We start from the raw sequence: 17,356 nt of genomic DNA on the forward strand, positions 1-17,356 counted from the left end.
ATAGCAACATAGCTAGGCTCTGACAAACAAACAAACAAACAAAAAAAACAAAACAAAAAACCCCAAACAAACAATGTACAGCGTGTTGAAATGTAGAATGTAATCTCGCTCTTACCCACAGCGTGCTGAAGAATAATCTCTTTGGCAACAAAACAGCCTTCCCCATTTAAGAACAGCTTTTTTACCTTGTAACCATCCCAAGTAGCTGGTGAAGTCCTTAAGATCTAATCTGGACAAATACTGCTTCAACTACAGGCCTATAACCACACAACAAGCATGAGCGATCACCTCACAGGTGAGAGAGGGCTCTCCATTACAGCAAGAGCTTTCCCCATTCTGTGCTTAAATTCAGACTTTTGCTGTGAGACTGTTGCATTCAGCAGTTATTTAAAGAAGCTATGCTTCATTAACTCCTTTCTGAATGCACATTCTTGCTGTCTCCAAATTTGACTTCAGGTGTCACCTCCCCTCAAAGGAATGACCTGAACACAGGTATGTTATGGCTAGAAATGATACTATGCCAGATCTGCTTCCGTTCACTCACAGGGGACTGGAAATAAACAAGTAGTAAGTCCAGGCTGCAACAACTGAAAACTAACCTTAAAGCACTCTCCCTTTAACTGCTCTACTCTGCAAAAATGAAAAATTGGAACAGGGAAAGTCAGAAGGAAAGCGAATGACAAGGCAGCAAATGAAGTGGCTGTGAATGCTACTATCCAAGGTAATACTCTGTAAAGGCTGCTGACTTTGTCCATGCTGCAAGCGCTCCTCAAGGGTGAGTAGCAGTGGAACCATAAACTTCTTTTCAAGCAGGGAATGTAAGGCAAAAGCAGTAAGCTGCTACTGACATACATACCTGGTCCTTTCACTTCAGTGCAGATCTTGACATTTGGTTTGCCATACTGGGGGTCTTGCCCCTCACTGTAACCCTCGCCAAAAAAAGTCATTGTAAAAGAGGTTCCATCCATCTGTAGTGGACAAGACAAATGTGGCCACCAAAACAGTAACTCACTTCTATCAGGCAAGCACAAGTAGTAAATACAGGTGTCTATTATGCCACAAATACTATCATCTATCTAAATATGAGAAGAGTTATTGGGAGTTATTGCTTAAAAGGTACAATCTCATCTAAATTTGTAATCACTTCCCCTTTGTTGGAACTGTTACTGTCCTAAAGTCCATTTATTCTCTCAGGGCTTTCAGTCCTGGGTTTGTACTACTCAGTCTCCCCCTGTCATCACCGTTGACAGATGTGAGTGCTGTGAGCCATCCCTGTAAATACATCAGACCCAGCAACATGACCCATTTTCTCCTGGTATGAGTTGCACATACTCTGATGTCTAATAGCAGAAGGCATGATGATTTAAATATTCAAAGCTAACTGAACAGGCACACACAATGTGCATTTAGAAATTATTTCTTTGGGACTAAGCAGCTGACTCTAGATTACTATTCCACCATTATCATAACAAATCTATTCAATAATTGTGATGGAAAACAGTCAGCTACCTGTGTCTGGGTTGGTCCTTTCTTTGTGAAGAATCCCGCAGAGAAAAATTCCGGGTACTATATAAGAACAGGGGAAAAAACCAACCAAACAACAGTAAACTAGAGGGCAAAAAAATATCCAAACACTTAATTCTTTTGACAGAAGTTTTCTTCCAAAGCTAAACTTCACAAGAAGAAGAAATAAAATGCCGGCAAACATCAGCTTGATAACAGAGCCAAGACCACCTATGTTCGCATAAGCGCCATACTGCACCTGAGGCAAAACCATATTTCCAGTGGTAGAATTTACATTAAAATTTTTGCATCAGTTCATTTGTAAAAATGAATCTACCCCCACATTAGGATGCAACTGCTTGATACAATAGATAGCTGTTTAAATCGGGCCTTAGACAATTGTCTTGGTTCTAAGCAACTCTCTGAATAATGCTTCACTTTGTAATTCATTATGAGAAGACAGTGTAACTACAGAATGGCGAGGGAGCGAGCATGGTAAACAAGAGTGGAACACTTTAAAGAAAGGTGCATTTTGGTATCCAATTCCAGGCTGCTTTCCCAAGATCTTCCTTTCCTCCCCTTACTGCTTTAGTTTAAGACAAACTGACGCCTTCCTTTAGAATTTTGGAATAGCAATGGGAAGCCTTTCTCATGAGTAGTTTCCAAGTATATTTTCAGAGCACTGTCTCACCTTCATCTCTTAACTGATGCCTGTGATTCTGCACAGCTGTTCTATACGTTGTTGGGGCTGGTCTCCTCTCAGGAAACCATGGAAAACAAAAACTAAACACGACCACCGCTTCACCTTGCCTTTACTCTGCACACCAGAGACCCAAGCATCAAAGACGTCTCCAGATACAAATGAGCAGCATACGAATTCTTTATCAGAATGTTTACTACACTGACCTGACCTGACCATAGTTGCACAGACTACAATTACAATGCTTTTAGAAGCTCCACTGATTAAAACAAGAAAAGCCTCTGCACAGGAACAGAATTTAACGTATTCATCATTCCCCAAAATAAGGAAGCCTACCTTTCAAATATTTCCGTGACTCAAGGCTTCCATTCCCTACAAATACAGGCCCAGAAATCAGATAGCATAAGAACCCTACGAGAGACTCTCGTATCTATTATGCTAGCAGCAATAAGCAAGCTCATCAGGCAGAGCATCGAGTAGTATGAAAGAGGCCCGTGCACCCAGAAGAACCTGGACCACATCAGGTCAAACAGCTTGCAAAGGAGACCAACAGCACCAGCCTCCTTCTTTACAGAAGCAGAAGCACATCGCAGTTCGTTACTATTTACCTAACTGCAGAAGCCCTACTACGCAGATCTGCACTAAGAACAGTTATCACATAAAGGAAAGATGCGCTGAAAATGCTACTAAGGACATAGTATACCAAAACCAGTAACTTACAGGTGTTTCCTGCAACTCTGTGTGCAAGTAACACTGAGACCGTTTCACAACGGAACCATCAGATCCCATGAATCGAATGGAGTACTCTTTGAATTCCTGATTGTAAAACACAAGTCCTCTGCCAATGGAAAAAAGAAAGTCAGAAAAAATGTTCACATGTTCACGCGTGCTGAAAGAAACAGATCATAACAGCCCTACCCATACTGGCTTTTTCCTCAAGCATTTCTATGACTTCACCTCCTTCCACTGAAAGCAAACCATTCCAAATTTATCCCTGGCTCAACTCAAAATCCCATGCACTACAGCGAGGATGAATTTGATAATCAAAATAATACTCTCCTCACATTTCTTTTTTCCTCCTACCAATCGCTTCTGAAATCAAACACAAAAGTTTGCCATGTCAACAAAAGTCTCTTAGAACAAGTTAACTTTGAGAGCCCGTAAATGCTGGGACATGTTCTCTTTTTTTTCAGTAAAATAGGAACAAATCAGTAAAACTGAACTTATCTTCAATTCTACTAGATGAGTATCTATCCATTCATATTACACTGAAGTCCTAAATGCATCTTTTTAGTATTTAGCAAAGCAATATGTTGCCAACCTATGTAGTGAATACTGGAGCTGTTAGAAGACAGCGTGTTTCACGTCTTACGCTTCTTATACCTGCTTCTAAGTTTTGCACCAACTACTGGAACAGGGGCATATCCTATCTTTTTTCGAAGCTTCCTCAGGTTGTCTTGATCCGCAAGGCCATAAACCGCTGACTTCCAGGTCCCATCATGTGCACAAGAGCCCTGGCAACATACCATGAAACCGTAGTTAATTCAGCATCTGAAGGTTTCATGTATTATTTTAATAATGACCTTACAATTATTACATATATTACACATTATTACATAGATGTATTACGATTACACGCATAAAAGTACATTGAAATGCGGTGGATTGACCTTGGCTGAATGCCAGGTGCCCACCAAGCCGCTCTATCACTTCCCTCCTCAGTAGGACAGGGAGAGGAGAAAATCATATGGGAAAAAACCCCTCATAGGTCAAGATCAAGGCGGTTTACTAAAGCAAAAGCAAAGGCCGCATGCAGAAGCAAAGGAAAACAAAAGCTTTATTCTCTACTTCCCATCAGCAGGCGATGTCCAGCCACTTCCCGGGAAGCAGGGCTTCAGGACACAGAGCAGTTGCTCCAGGAGGCAAACCTTGTACTAACACATGCCCCCCACCCCTCCTCCTTTCTCGTAGCTTTTATCACCGAGCAGACATCATATGGTACGGAATACGCCTTTCGTCAGTTTGGGTCACTACCCTGGCTGTGTCCCCTCCCAGAATCTTGCCCACCCCCAGACTACTGGGTGAGGGCGGGGGGAAATATTGGAGAGCCAGCCTTGATGCTGTGCGAGCACTGCTTAGCAGCAGCCAGAACGCTGGTGTGTTATCAGCACCTTTCTAGCACCAGTACAGAGCACAGCACGATGAGGGCTGCTACGGGGAAAATTAACTCCATCTCAGCCAGACCCAATGCAATCTCCACCCCTTACGCCATACCATTTGTGTCATGCTCAGGTCCCACGGAAGTTAATACAGAGAAGATTTTATATTTATTTTTCTATATATATAAAAAACTGCCCCATTGTATTTAATTCTCGTTACTAAATCCCTTCTTACCAGCACTTACAACTTATCCTACATACTTAAACCACCTTTATACCCAACATACAGATTTATACACTCTCATTAACTACTATTCCCTGTCCTTTAACAGACAGATATTACTCTCCCAATCCACGCACTTCCTCCTCTCCTCCCAATGCTCATAAGAACAGGCTATGACTTGGGCCCCATCTGGCAATATGGGTGCTCAGGACAGGACAGGAGAAGCAGTATGTTCCATTGCTGGGCACCAACACTGTCTTGGTTTGGGTCATCGTTGCATTATTTCAATAATGACCTTACAATTATCACACCTTGTTGCAATTATTACATACTTTAATGCCTGTAATGCTAATACATGTACCTTGAAACATACCCCCCGAACAAAACAAACAAACAAGCAAGCAAAAAAACCCACCAAACGGCCAAACACTAGGATTACTGGCAACACACTATGTATCTGTTACAGTTTATTTATGTATGAATCCTTCCGACATCTCTGCAAATATTATTTCCTGAAATGGCTTAACACAGCAAACTTTAGGTAGACAGCCTATGCAAACGAACCTTACAAAAGCGTGTTTGCTCGGCATACTTCTGTTAGCTCCTAAAGTTCTTAGAGCCATCACCAAAGACCTGCCAGCTTGTTCCTTGGTCTGAATTAATGTAACAACAGTTATTCTAATGGGCTACAGTGAAGTCACCACAAATACCTCTCAGTTTCCAAGAAGGCGTAAACCAACCAACCTCAGGCCCAGATTTCACCTTCAGGAAACTTTCAACAGCAGTTAGGGTACCTTTAAGGGAGGAGAAAACATGACTTGGCATATACAGTCATTAGTTCACAAAGCCAGAGTACACTCTGGTAGACTCAAACAGCAGGCCACTGACACTGTTAGTTGAAAAGGCAGAGTCACATCTTTACCTCAAAGTAAAATAAACTACGATTAAGTTCCACAGCTCTTTTAGTTAGCAAGTATCAAACTTCTTACGTAAAGTACTTCAAGAAGGGTCACGAATATTAGCTTTACTCGCTACAGTTTTCATTTGTCTTATCCACTTAATGACATAATAAAAATAATACACAACAAAAAAAAAATAAAGGAAAGGAATATTAAGAGCCATATTCAGTTTTCCTCCAAGTTTCAAAATTAAGGATGATGTAGGCTGTGAAAACTGAGATGGACTTACAGATTTTGGTAGACCTTAACTACAAAAAAACCCAAACCAAACACCCCCCCGCCCCCAACCCCCTCCCCGAAACCTCCAAACAGACAAGATATCCTAAAACCTTTAAGTTTAGCATAGCTTGTGTTTTGCAAAGCATGCTTAGTTGTGATGAATAGCAAAACAAAACAACTCCTCCAAATTCCGCTTTGTTTTCCTTTGCTCAGTTCCTTCTGAGAGCATTAAGACTGTACTTGTGGGGGCAAATGTCAATATAGCAAGCAACTGGACAGACAGCTGGTAATACCCTAAAGGCCAAACAGGAAGATATAAAAGACATCTTTCTTCAAATCAAGTATCAGACATCAAATTATAACCCCACGAACAACCAGATACTCATTTCCACGCCTCTCCTCTCCCTTCCATCAGATCCAGATTGAGTTTTATTAAACTGAAAGCTGATGACACGCTCCAACGTAAAGCAATCCCACTTCATAGCACTTCTAACGGTACATAAAAGCAAAACATTCGGATGCTTTCATCAGCCCTTCCGATTGCAAGTCAGACCTGACGAACGAAGTATCCGCATTTGAGATTGGGAGCAAGTACTATTTGCACAGAATGGAATCATCTCGCATCTTCCCTCAAATATATTTATCCTCTTTCAGTTACTGTCTGGCTGCTCTTTAAGACAAAGGCACGGCACGGCACTGGCTGTCTACTTACACTCAGACAATGGCTTCTCAGGGCTTCCAGTAGAGAAAGAAAACCTAGGAAACCGGATCACCCACTAATTTCCAATCCCTCTCCCGCAGCCTTCCTGTCCCCACTGTCTTTTCCCTACAAGATCCGCACTGCACAAGGGGCAGTGCGCTGAGCCTTGCCTAGGGATGTCCACAGCCTGGCTCAACAGCCTGCTGCTGACAGCTGCAGGTTCTGTTCTCTCAGCGAGCAGCATTACCTTGAATCCCTCCTTCACCTAATGACCAATCTTCTCCAAGCTAATGGGAATATGATTTACTTCTCAATTTTTATTTACCAGGTTTGGTCGAAACTGATCAGCTGGTAAAGGCAGGCAAAAAGAGAGACTGAAGGAGTCTCCACATAAGCATTGCTGCTTTGGGAAGCCAGATGAAAGCATGGTCTGCACTTCTTTTTCCGCATAAGGTCACACTTAAATAAGTCACCTTTCAACTTGTCTCTGGTGTACAGTACTCCCATATCAGCTGGTATAGAGTCAAAGCCACAGCTTCCAATGACATACGCTCCCTTTTCCGCAGCTTTTTCGTTGTATTTCAGGCACATTCCTTCCAGAAACTAAAACACAGTCAGAACAAGTATTTTAAGCAGAACTCTGTACTCGGCCACACCCAATATGAGCCATCAGCGCTTTACTGTCTTATCACAGCACCCCGCATACTTCAAAACACTTACAAGCATCTTTAAGACAGATACATGCTACTCCTGTTTTACGGCATGAAAGTATCACAGCAGTGCAAAGAAAGGTGGCCTGCACAAAATTCCCATGTAGAATCACAACCCAGACTCGAAGCAGAACTCAAGCATTTTGGATTTCCAGAGAGAACCCGAGAGGCTCTTGTCTCCAAGTAAGAAAACTATCCAACTAATACACATTAATGTACTTAAAAACAAGTAATGCATCGTAAACCAGCAGAGCAGGAGGCAAAATTTGTCTTCACGCTCAGCAACGTTAGTGGAAAAATACTACACAAATACCCCTTTAACAGCTCTTTGATAGAAGGTAGCATTTTTCTACGGTCACGTACCTGGGGTTCTCCACAGACGTCAATGCGGCTCGCACCGTTTTCAACACCAGCTTCTACCACAGGCTCTCCAAAGAATCTATACTATAGAAGGAAAGACCACCCCACGTTACAAAAAATAAAACCCACCCACCACAACTCACCCAGCGTGCTTCATCTGACAGAGCCACCCACAAGAGAAGTAAGCCCTTGGTGGGTACTGGGTTTGCTACGTGGGGCCAAAATGTAATAGTACTTGTGGGTTTTGGGGGGCTCGGGAGAAGGAGCAGCACAACAACCTTCATCACTGATGGTGCAGTTTGCTGCACAGACTGCTGCACCCTGTTTCTCTCCAAAGGTAAGACCACCAAGGCCAACTCAACGTGTCTAATCTCAAGGTATGCTTTTTGCGCTCCTGTTATCAGCATATTCTCTACTTAAGTACCCCCAATTTCCAAGACGTCGTCACGACCCAACTTCCAGCTCTTGTACTTTGATCCCCTCCAAGCGCGCTGCAAGTATCGCCACCGAAAGTTTTAAAGGGGCCAAGAACTTAGAACAGGGCCCACTTTCAGCCTCAATACAAGCACTGAAGGAAGCCGACTGTTGGGAGCAGAAGAGCTTCAACCTTAAGCAAGAGACACAAGAGAGACTCGCAGTCTCACAGCAGTAGCCATAGCTTTGTGCTGGTGCAGCAGCAGTATCTAACCCAGGCACCATCATTCTAGAAGAGCAGGTGACAAAACCCAGCTGGAGATGATTGTGCCTCTGCCACCTGGGTGTACAGCCTCTCCCCCTTCCACCTGCACACTCACTGCTTCTTGGAGAAGAGGCTATGAAGGAAGCAGGCTACTCCAGCAGGACAGAAAGAGACGAGGAACCAATGGGGAGACCCACAGGTTAGCTGGAAAGAAGCCACAGGAGGGGATGTGACACCATCTCAGCAAGGCTAGGTCACACAGACAGTGCTGGCAAGGAGCAGGAGAGGAAGGCTTAAGCTACTGCACAAGCATGCAGGTCAGCACCACCACCGTAAATCTCCTTTATTTTGGAAAACTTTTGCCTGCATCTGGACATACAGATTAACGAACCCAAGATCTTGTCAGTTGCTGAACACTTACTGTACCAACATATAGGTAAAATACTGCAAGAAATTGTCTTATCTTCAGAAAGAGATGAGAAAAATCATCTTGCAACATTACACACAGAATCAAGATCAATACTTTATGTACCTGAAAAAGGGAAACGGGCTCTAACACCTGCAACTACTGACCCAGTGAGCTGGTCCCAGTTGTTTCTTCAGTAAAGGTTTTCCAACGTGATTAGGTGGAACCTTTGCTAGGGCTTCCTTCAGCTGTTAGGAGACGTATCAAAATATAAGCATTGGCTAAAAAAAATAAGCTTTTCAAGATTGAAATTACAGAAGAGGACTCTTGGACGGTCACAGCCTTGACAGAGCAACCTCCAATATCAAGTTGTTTTCTCTGGGACAGAGAACCAAGCACACTTCTTTTGGAAGGCAAGTATTTTTATATTTCTGGGAGTCTCAGTTATAATTATTTAAGAGAAGGGGCTATAGAGTAGATCTACAGTTAAAATAGACAGATTCCATGAGGTACAGCTCCCCTTGAAGACAGCAGTATTATTCTACACGTCATCTCTTTAGTTCAGAAAAACACCCCACACTTGTATCAAAAAGGGACTAAGACTATGTGAAATGTAACACAATCTAAAGAAGGACCCCTCTTTACAATCCAAAGGAGAAAATCTTCAATATGAAAATTTAAATTTAACTTGCATTTTAAAAGTTTGGGCACAACTTAGGTTATCTTTCCCATCTTAAAATTTCTGAGGACTTCAGGGGGAAGAAATGGAGTAGCAGTGACAAAAGCTTGGACCATCTTACAGTCAAGTAAAATTTTCACTCTATGTTATTTTTCACATTTTGCTCGACTTTGTGATGTACTTTCACTTCAAAGTAAATTAAGTTTTTCAGTTGTCAGATTTTCTTTTTCCTTCTCAGATACTACCAACATCTGAAGTGTTCAGACTGCAAGCACCACAGCTATATATGATTTCTAAAAAACCCTGTAGGTTAGAAATTGCTGATGTATTTTATTAAGCTATAAGGACTGTTCAGTTGGGTTTTTTTAGTATAACCACCTATGGATATAAAGCAATGAGGTAACGGTAATTTAACCTTAACGATTTTGCAAGGTGTACGCAAATTCGACTTTAAAGCAAGACAGTGTAAAAGTCAATTAGTAAAGCATAACAGAATTCCCAGACTAAAAAGATCTTGATCTACTTTGTAGTCTGTATTTTTATAGAGTCTCTTTCACCAGCGAACCTTGCTAGCATTGTTCACTGTTATGTATATTTTCTACCTTTTCTAGAAAATGGAAGCACAGTTTTCTTATCTAACTATTTGATGCCCATGACAATGCCAAAATCAGAAAACAAACTGCTTCCATTCTACTCGTTGGACTTCTGCTGGAAGACCATCCTCCTCTTCTTAAACAAGTCAATCCAAACCGATTTCTTGCAAAGAAGTGAAGCACTAGTTTCAGTGGCTTGGATTTATTTAAGTACAATGCAACTAAAAGGTTAGTCAAAAAAACTCTCTGAAATATTTTGGGGAGCTTTGTAATCATATCTGTTCTTTAAAGTCCACAAAGGTTCTCTTCTCTCTCCTCTACTCTGCAAGTTAACTTACTTAACTTAAAAACTTTCTGTCCTCCACCTTTGGTCTGTGCACTGGACAGTCCGTTACACTTCAATTTTCTGTTTTATAAAAATTACTCAGACAGAAGTAAATGTCTTTTAAAAACCCCCACAACAACCTAGAGAACACATATATGTAAAGGAACAAAAATAAACAGAACCAAAGAAGCCTTAGGGAAAAGGTGTAAACTTGACTTGAGCTACAACAGCTGTTAACCTAAACATTTTTAAAACAGTAGGTTCCTGTAAAAATTTGTTTAGGTGTATTTCTTGGAATGTGTTTCTCCTTAATGTTCTTCCTGAGGCTTAAGCGCAGCAGCTTCCGTGTCTTCTGCAACAGGGGATGACATTAAAACCTACAGCAGAGTAAGAAATACCTCACCCCGTAAGGCAATGATAGCAGTAGTCCCTGACCTCGTGCCTTGGCATGGAAAAAGCCTTTAAACGCATTTTCAGGATCCTGACTCTTGGCATACTCAGTAAAGCACGTTAACCCTCCTTCACAGTTCAAACACTGGAGTTTCGCAAGAGGTAACTATCTCCCTGGTAGCAGAACTATTTTCCATCAAAACAGTAACATCATAAATATTCTAGTTTTGTTCCTCTGGATCTTTTTTTTTCCAATTCCACTGAAGAACTGGAACATCGTTATGTTGGCTGGAGGCTTGGACGTGCCTAAAGCAATACTTACGCCTTTTAGCTCCTGAAAGACTTCACTGCCACCTCCTTCCTGTGCTTTTTAAGGAGGGGCCTTCACACACAGCATTCCGGCAGCTTCCAGGTCTGAGGTGAGGTATGCTGGGCAAGAAAAACTAGATTTCGGCATCAGATACAGCCGAGTTAGAATTATTTTAGAACCAGCGAGAACTCAAGCGCTTACAACCAATGAGTGTGCAAATGGACTGTTTTAGAAAGAGTCAGGGCTACAATTTTGGTATCCACAGAACGCTCCTATTTCTAACAAGCACTGAGCTCAATGCTAGGAACACAACAAACAGGGGAAAGGTTTAATACAACCAATTAAATCCTGGAAAAAATCCTTATGATTCCAACCGGTATTAATCACAAAGTTCAACAGAGCACAGCTCTTTTCCTCGGGCTTCGCCCAGCAAAGACAGGAGACTAGGAACATGGAAGTAAGCAGGATGAGAGACTTGGATGTGCACTTTAAGCTAGACAAGCAAGCACTCCTTGAGGCTCTAGGAAACAAAGCAAGGAAATGAGTAGAGAGAAGTGAAGTGTTGGATGAATCTCCTCTACTTCACCAGGCAAGATGCAGAGTGGAAAACCCCCCCCGCTTTTAAAAGTACTATTGAGAATTCAGGTTTATAATAATTCCAGAAAGGAAGGCAGTAACTGATGAAATAAAAGCTAGAATGCCTGCAGGGCTCTTCAATATCAGAACTGCAAGAGCCTACCACCACATTAGAACTCCTTTATCAAACAAACAAAAAATATTAAAATGACAATTTCTGAACACGGTACACACCCAAAATTTCAGCATTAGGTGTTGGTTACAGTGATATATAAACTTAGCACACAGCCTTTGCTTGTGATTGTCACAACTTCAAGGTCTGAACTGAAAGAAATGCACAGGTTTAACAACACTTTTATCATGAATCATACTGTGTGACCATAACAGTAACGTAAATAATTATTTCTAAAAATAAGGATTGAAAAATAGATACTGCACTGATAAAGGCAGACTTGTGAGCAGGGCTATAAACCCATGGCTATACAAAAGCAGCTTGCCACCTATGAAATTGGGACAGATCAAAAGATTAAGAAAAGAACAAAGCATTTTAATGATCTCTAGAATTTCTTCTAGATCTCTAGAATGTCTTCTGCTAAAGACACAGAACACCTTATGAATTATAACATTCTTAATATGCAAAGCAGTGAAGAATCCTTTCTAAGTTCTTTCAATGGTACTTTATATAGATTTTTCTTATATTCAACTTTCAATTATTTACACCCCATTAGGACCTCCTGAAAAAGAAACTAGCAGCAGCATTTTGTTTCAAGAATTCAGAGACTATATTCAAGCTACCTTCAACCTCCTCTGACAAACACTGAAATTTTTAAGTGTATCACTGTAAGACACAGATGTTCTCCAGATAGTGATTCTTTTTTGCAGACCTTTTCTGAACCAACCTGAAACTCTTGTACTTTTTATTTTTGCTGATGCCAGTACTTAATATTGTATTCTAGTGATGCTGAACACCAAGGCAATCTAACTATTTATGTTTATTTGGCGCTTTCCTCTCGCAGCAATACTGTTACATCTTCCAACTGACATAAACTGTGCTGCATTTTGTTAAAATATAAAATAACCTGGCATTCAATTAAAGAGGGTTATTCTGTTTCTTCTGAAAAAAATCTGGGTTTATGGTTCCCGTACAACAGGATACCTAATAAGTTAGCTTAATGTAGGTAAAGCAAGCTATGCAACTATCACAGTACACATAAAAGGAGTTTGGCATCTATTTCAATTCCATATTTGACAGTAAACACAGTGTTCCTGCCAGCTTCTGGACAAGGCCTTTTATTACCAAAATGTACATCACAGAGGACCTCTGGAATAAACTGTGTGTCACAGGCAAGCCAAATTTACTAAATGGCTTGGCTTACAGAGAATAAGCTGAAGGGCAGACTGTTGGAGCTACAAAATATTTTAAACGCAATTATTACCTCACTTCACCTGACATTTTTGAACATGCTATCAAAACAAATTCAGATTAAGTCTTACTACTCATCTCTCTCCTACTGTTGAAATACTAGAACCTACTCTGTAATTAATTTCTTACATCGCAGCTGAGGGCAGAACTAAATTTCTGTTTTGAAAAGTTAAAAGAACTGGCAGCAACTGAGGAAGCAAATAAAACATTATGTTGAATTTAAGATCAGATTAAAATTAGTATTACAATTTCTAACTCTGACACTTGTAAATTTTATTATTTTTTTTTAAATGTGAATCAACATCACACACTTTTTCCAAACTGAAGTACTATTTCTTCTCCTCTAACATTTCCTAAGCAGGAATAAAACCAATTTAGGTATTGAGATCTGCTGGGTGGAAAAGTAAAGGGAAGACATCACCATTGCTACTGCTAATTTATTTTCAATCAGCAGAAAGCAACATTGAAGCTATTTACTCAGGGAGATGATCAAAAGAACTAGGAGTTGGGATAAAACATTTTCTCTTCTTCACAACAATTCCAGTTGTTGTCGGAGTGTAGGAAAATGCAAGTCTTATTGCACCTTGCAAGTCATCATGGTGGGGACTCCAAAACGATGATGCATCTGGTGTTAGCTGTCTTTTTTACAACCCTTCTAAACAAAGTTCAGTGGCTAAATCCTGGCAGAAGTCTTCAAATTATTCCCTCTTCAGAGTACCTCCTGAGAAGTAACAGGACAGGCCTGTTGCTAGTGAATGTGAAAAATGTTAATATTCAGAGTATCTTCCATCCTATACTGGCTACAGAATGACTGGTAAGTTTATTACACCCAAAAGTATAACATTCTGACAGTATAAATTACAGGGGGAAATAATTCATCATTTTAGGTAACTGTTTATACATTGTGGTAAACAAAACAGTATATCATTAAGTATAAGAAACAATACTATGATTCTTGCACAAAAACAGATTTGCTTGCAAGCACCCCTTTAACTTACTAAGCAGCAGGAGACAGTTCTTTTGATTATGAAGGCGTTTTGTCACATCTCCTGATGTTAATGATGCATATGGACAGTTCATTTCAGCCAGCAACCCACTCATTTCGAGTTGAAATTCTTCTGCTTCATTTGGACCTTAGAAGGAAAAGAATAGTAATTTCTTTACACCTAATACATATATCTCTGGCTGTGAGTAGAATGAATTGGATACTTAAAAAAAAAAATTATAAAAAATTATGCTTTGCTCCAGTTGCTATTTAACATTAAAACCCTGCTTTTAATGGAAGCCAAATGTGTTCTTTGAGTTTCTCAAAGACACAGCACAACCTACTTGGAGCCATGATATTCCTCATTATTGTAAAATTATGTTTCACTGGCAGCTTTCCCCAGCTACAACAGAGAGCCACTGGCAACTTCTACAATGAAGTGACATTAAAAACATCGCAAATTTTACAGGGGTATTTTAAGTATCAACTAACTTTTCCCACTACAAATGTATTAGGTAGTTCTGACAAAGTCACAAATAACATGGTTTATGAGCTCTCACGCTTTTACCACTTCTCCCTGTAAGCTCACATTTGTCAAATGATCTTACTTCATAATCAGGTCATGTAAATCAAAGCTTAGACTGATATTTGTGTCAGAAATTAGTGAAACTAATCTGAATTTGTTAAGCCAAGTTATGCAAAAAATAGCGATCAATGAGAGGTAACAGTTTTCCTTCATTTTAAAAGGGACTTCAACCCAAAATGTCTGTTATTTATAAACTCAAGTCCCACAAAATGAAGGTAGGGCTTGATGGTACTACAGATAAAATGTTTCTATCACTGCGTTTAAAGAATTTGAAATAGGTGCTAGAGTACTTCTGGATTGTATTTTTACACAAAACATAGTAGGAACCTTATACTGCTAGAAGAGGTGAAATGCTGTATTGTTACAGAGCTAGGGAGTCAAATACACTCAAATAAGAAAGGATGGACATGTCAAAAACAGAGAGAAAGAGGAAAAGAACAGATATTGAGGTGAAATGCAGCAATCTTTGGCCATCGAGTAGACTGAAAGTTAAGTTCATAAAAGCATTACAAGTTAATACATTAGATACTCAGAAGTACAGGTTATCACACCAATTTAATCTGTAGAATGTCATGACCAGTTGACCAAAACCAACATTTTTTGAAAACTAAGGTTTGCTTCCTCCGCCAAAATAATAAACAAACGAACATTTTCAGGCTCCTTCTCCCAGAGTATTTCATAAAGGGGGAAAAATACATAGTAATCACAGAGTTAAGGTAACCAAAAATAAAAAGAAAATATCGTTACTGTAGTCATGAGAACATTTCCTTGAACAGTAGTAGGTATTTCTTACATCAAAATTACAAACAGGAGCATTGAAATACAAGTATTCTCATGATCTAATTAAAAAAACCCCAAAAACCTAATGTTTTGTTAAATCCATCCAAGAATTTTAAAAAAAAGTTCTATGGTTGAACAATTAAAAGAAAAAGCTAATTTCAGAACAAAGACTGTTTGAGCCTCACTATTATTTCAATCTCTACTGGCTGTTCATGAGGCAAGTTTCAGGTGGAAAATAACCAAAATCTGACAGCGCACAGACAGTGCTCCCTGGTACAACAAATTTGGCAATTGTCAGCCCAAATCTTTATGGCATGCAAGAACATACATTAAGTGCACGTTTGTGCTAGAGTTATGGCTACTTACTGTTAGTTGCCTGCACATTTTCCTCTAGTTTACAGAATAGCCGTAACTCAGATACCAACCAAGCACAGAGTTTGGTGAATTCAGGGGAACTGGCTCCACGAGAGACTGCCTGAGCCAGCGCTCCGTCATCTAACAATGGACCTTTGTAACTGACAAGTAAAACAAAAGCACAGTTTATTAACTTTTGCTATGACTGATGTCCTGCGATAGATTTACTTTATGCTGTGTGCATATTGAGAAACACACCCTCATCACATCTGCAATGCTGAACATCTAAACTGATAAGATTCCCGCACTGAACTGTAAGGAAAAGCACACTGAAAACATCTGAGTGAAATCAGCATTTCCATGCACATTAGCTTACTGACAAAGAGACTGTGTCACAAAATATCATCATCAAAGGTTTCATCCTGGAGAATGTTATCACATGCAGTGGCAAATTCTCTGCGTCTATCTCCTTAATATGTTACTTACAATATAGCTATCTAGAGCAACTGCAGTTTCAAAGTATCATTCTTGAGCACTGCTTTACAGTACATTGAATAATTACTGCTGAACTAGTGCATCTTTTCTGTCATTTCTTATCTCGTATCAAAAGGTTGCCACACAAAACAAAGCCTTCGATACAAATGTTACAAAAGTGATCTGCAAAACAATATCCTCTCTTGAAAAATTACCTTCTTAAGCGGGCACAAGAAAAAAAAACAGAATTAGCTCTTTCTGTAAACAAGCCAAGATCAGGCCTAGTGTAAGAAAGCATGAGTCTACAGATCAGGTCTTAGTAGACACAGTTTTCAGGACATCTGTGTACTGATACTCTGTCAGGGGGAGGAGGAATAGTAGGGAGAAGGCTGCCTTATTAACCAGGTAGAAGCACAAAGTCAGAGCTTGCCAGAGTATTTAAGAAAAAATGCACAGTATTATTTTGATACACTGCACCCAAAACAGAAAGACTGAACTCCCTCTTTTGAACTTCCAGGTATAGTCACCCGCTATGTCACAGCAACCCAGTCAGTCCAGTCAACTCTTGGCAAACCTCAGAATTTAAAAAAAAAAAAAAAAAAAATCTCTCAAAGAGCAAATTAATATGTTAATCCCCATACTTTGTTCTTGTGCTTAACATCACGTATAAAGGATTTGGTCTTTACTGTAACAGCCTGTTACTCCATCCAACCAAAATGAAGAAGCCACACTCAAAAATAACTTTTACCTCACAGAGCAGCTCAATTAGCCATACAGAGTTCATCTACTAGCAGCTGGTGGGAAACTGTAATTTGATGTATTACAACCCTACTATATTACCACAGTAGGCTAGACAAGTCCAACAGGCTAATTAGAGCAAGCCTAAGTCCTACCCCACAGATGTTTCAGACCTACACTTGTATAGGAACATCTGGGACTCGGAATAGAAACATCCAGTTATAGATCAAAGTAGAAAGGAAGCGATGACAAGCCTTTTGCTTTGGCAGGATCTGGATTTAAGTCACTGGTCACATCAGAGGCCCCTTTTCTAGAATTTTTCTTTGACAGATATGACATCTTTACTGTGTTATCTCTGATAATTATGACTTCAGCTACACATCTACCTGGCCCGTAATCCAACTTGCAGATTCCTGGCTGCAAGTAGCTTTTTCCTTCCATTCCTGCCAATGGCACATGTTCTAGAGCTACACTTCTCTTTTGGTAACATTATGATCTCCAGTTTGTTTACTTTTTCAATAGTTC

At 40.1% G+C, this 17,356-nt stretch overlaps 1 long non-coding RNA gene across 1 annotated transcript; it reads right to left on the minus strand.

The window, feature by feature from the left end:
• Positions 1-6,333: 6,333 nt before the first annotated feature.
• Positions 6,334-15,877, minus strand: LOC126051530 (uncharacterized). The gene is made up of 4 exons (XR_007509833.1): positions 15,632-15,877; positions 13,913-14,047; positions 8,786-8,866; positions 6,334-7,066 (listed from the first exon to the last, which is right to left on the minus strand). It is a non-coding gene; the product is annotated as an uncharacterized LOC126051530 (long non-coding RNA).
• Between the last annotated feature and the right edge of the window lie 1,479 nt (positions 15,878-17,356).

The sequence above is a fragment of the Accipiter gentilis genome, chromosome 28, assembly GCF_929443795.1.
Source record: "Accipiter gentilis chromosome 28, bAccGen1.1, whole genome shotgun sequence".
In the NCBI taxonomy this organism is placed as follows: Eukaryota; Metazoa; Chordata; class Aves; order Accipitriformes; family Accipitridae; genus Astur; species Astur gentilis.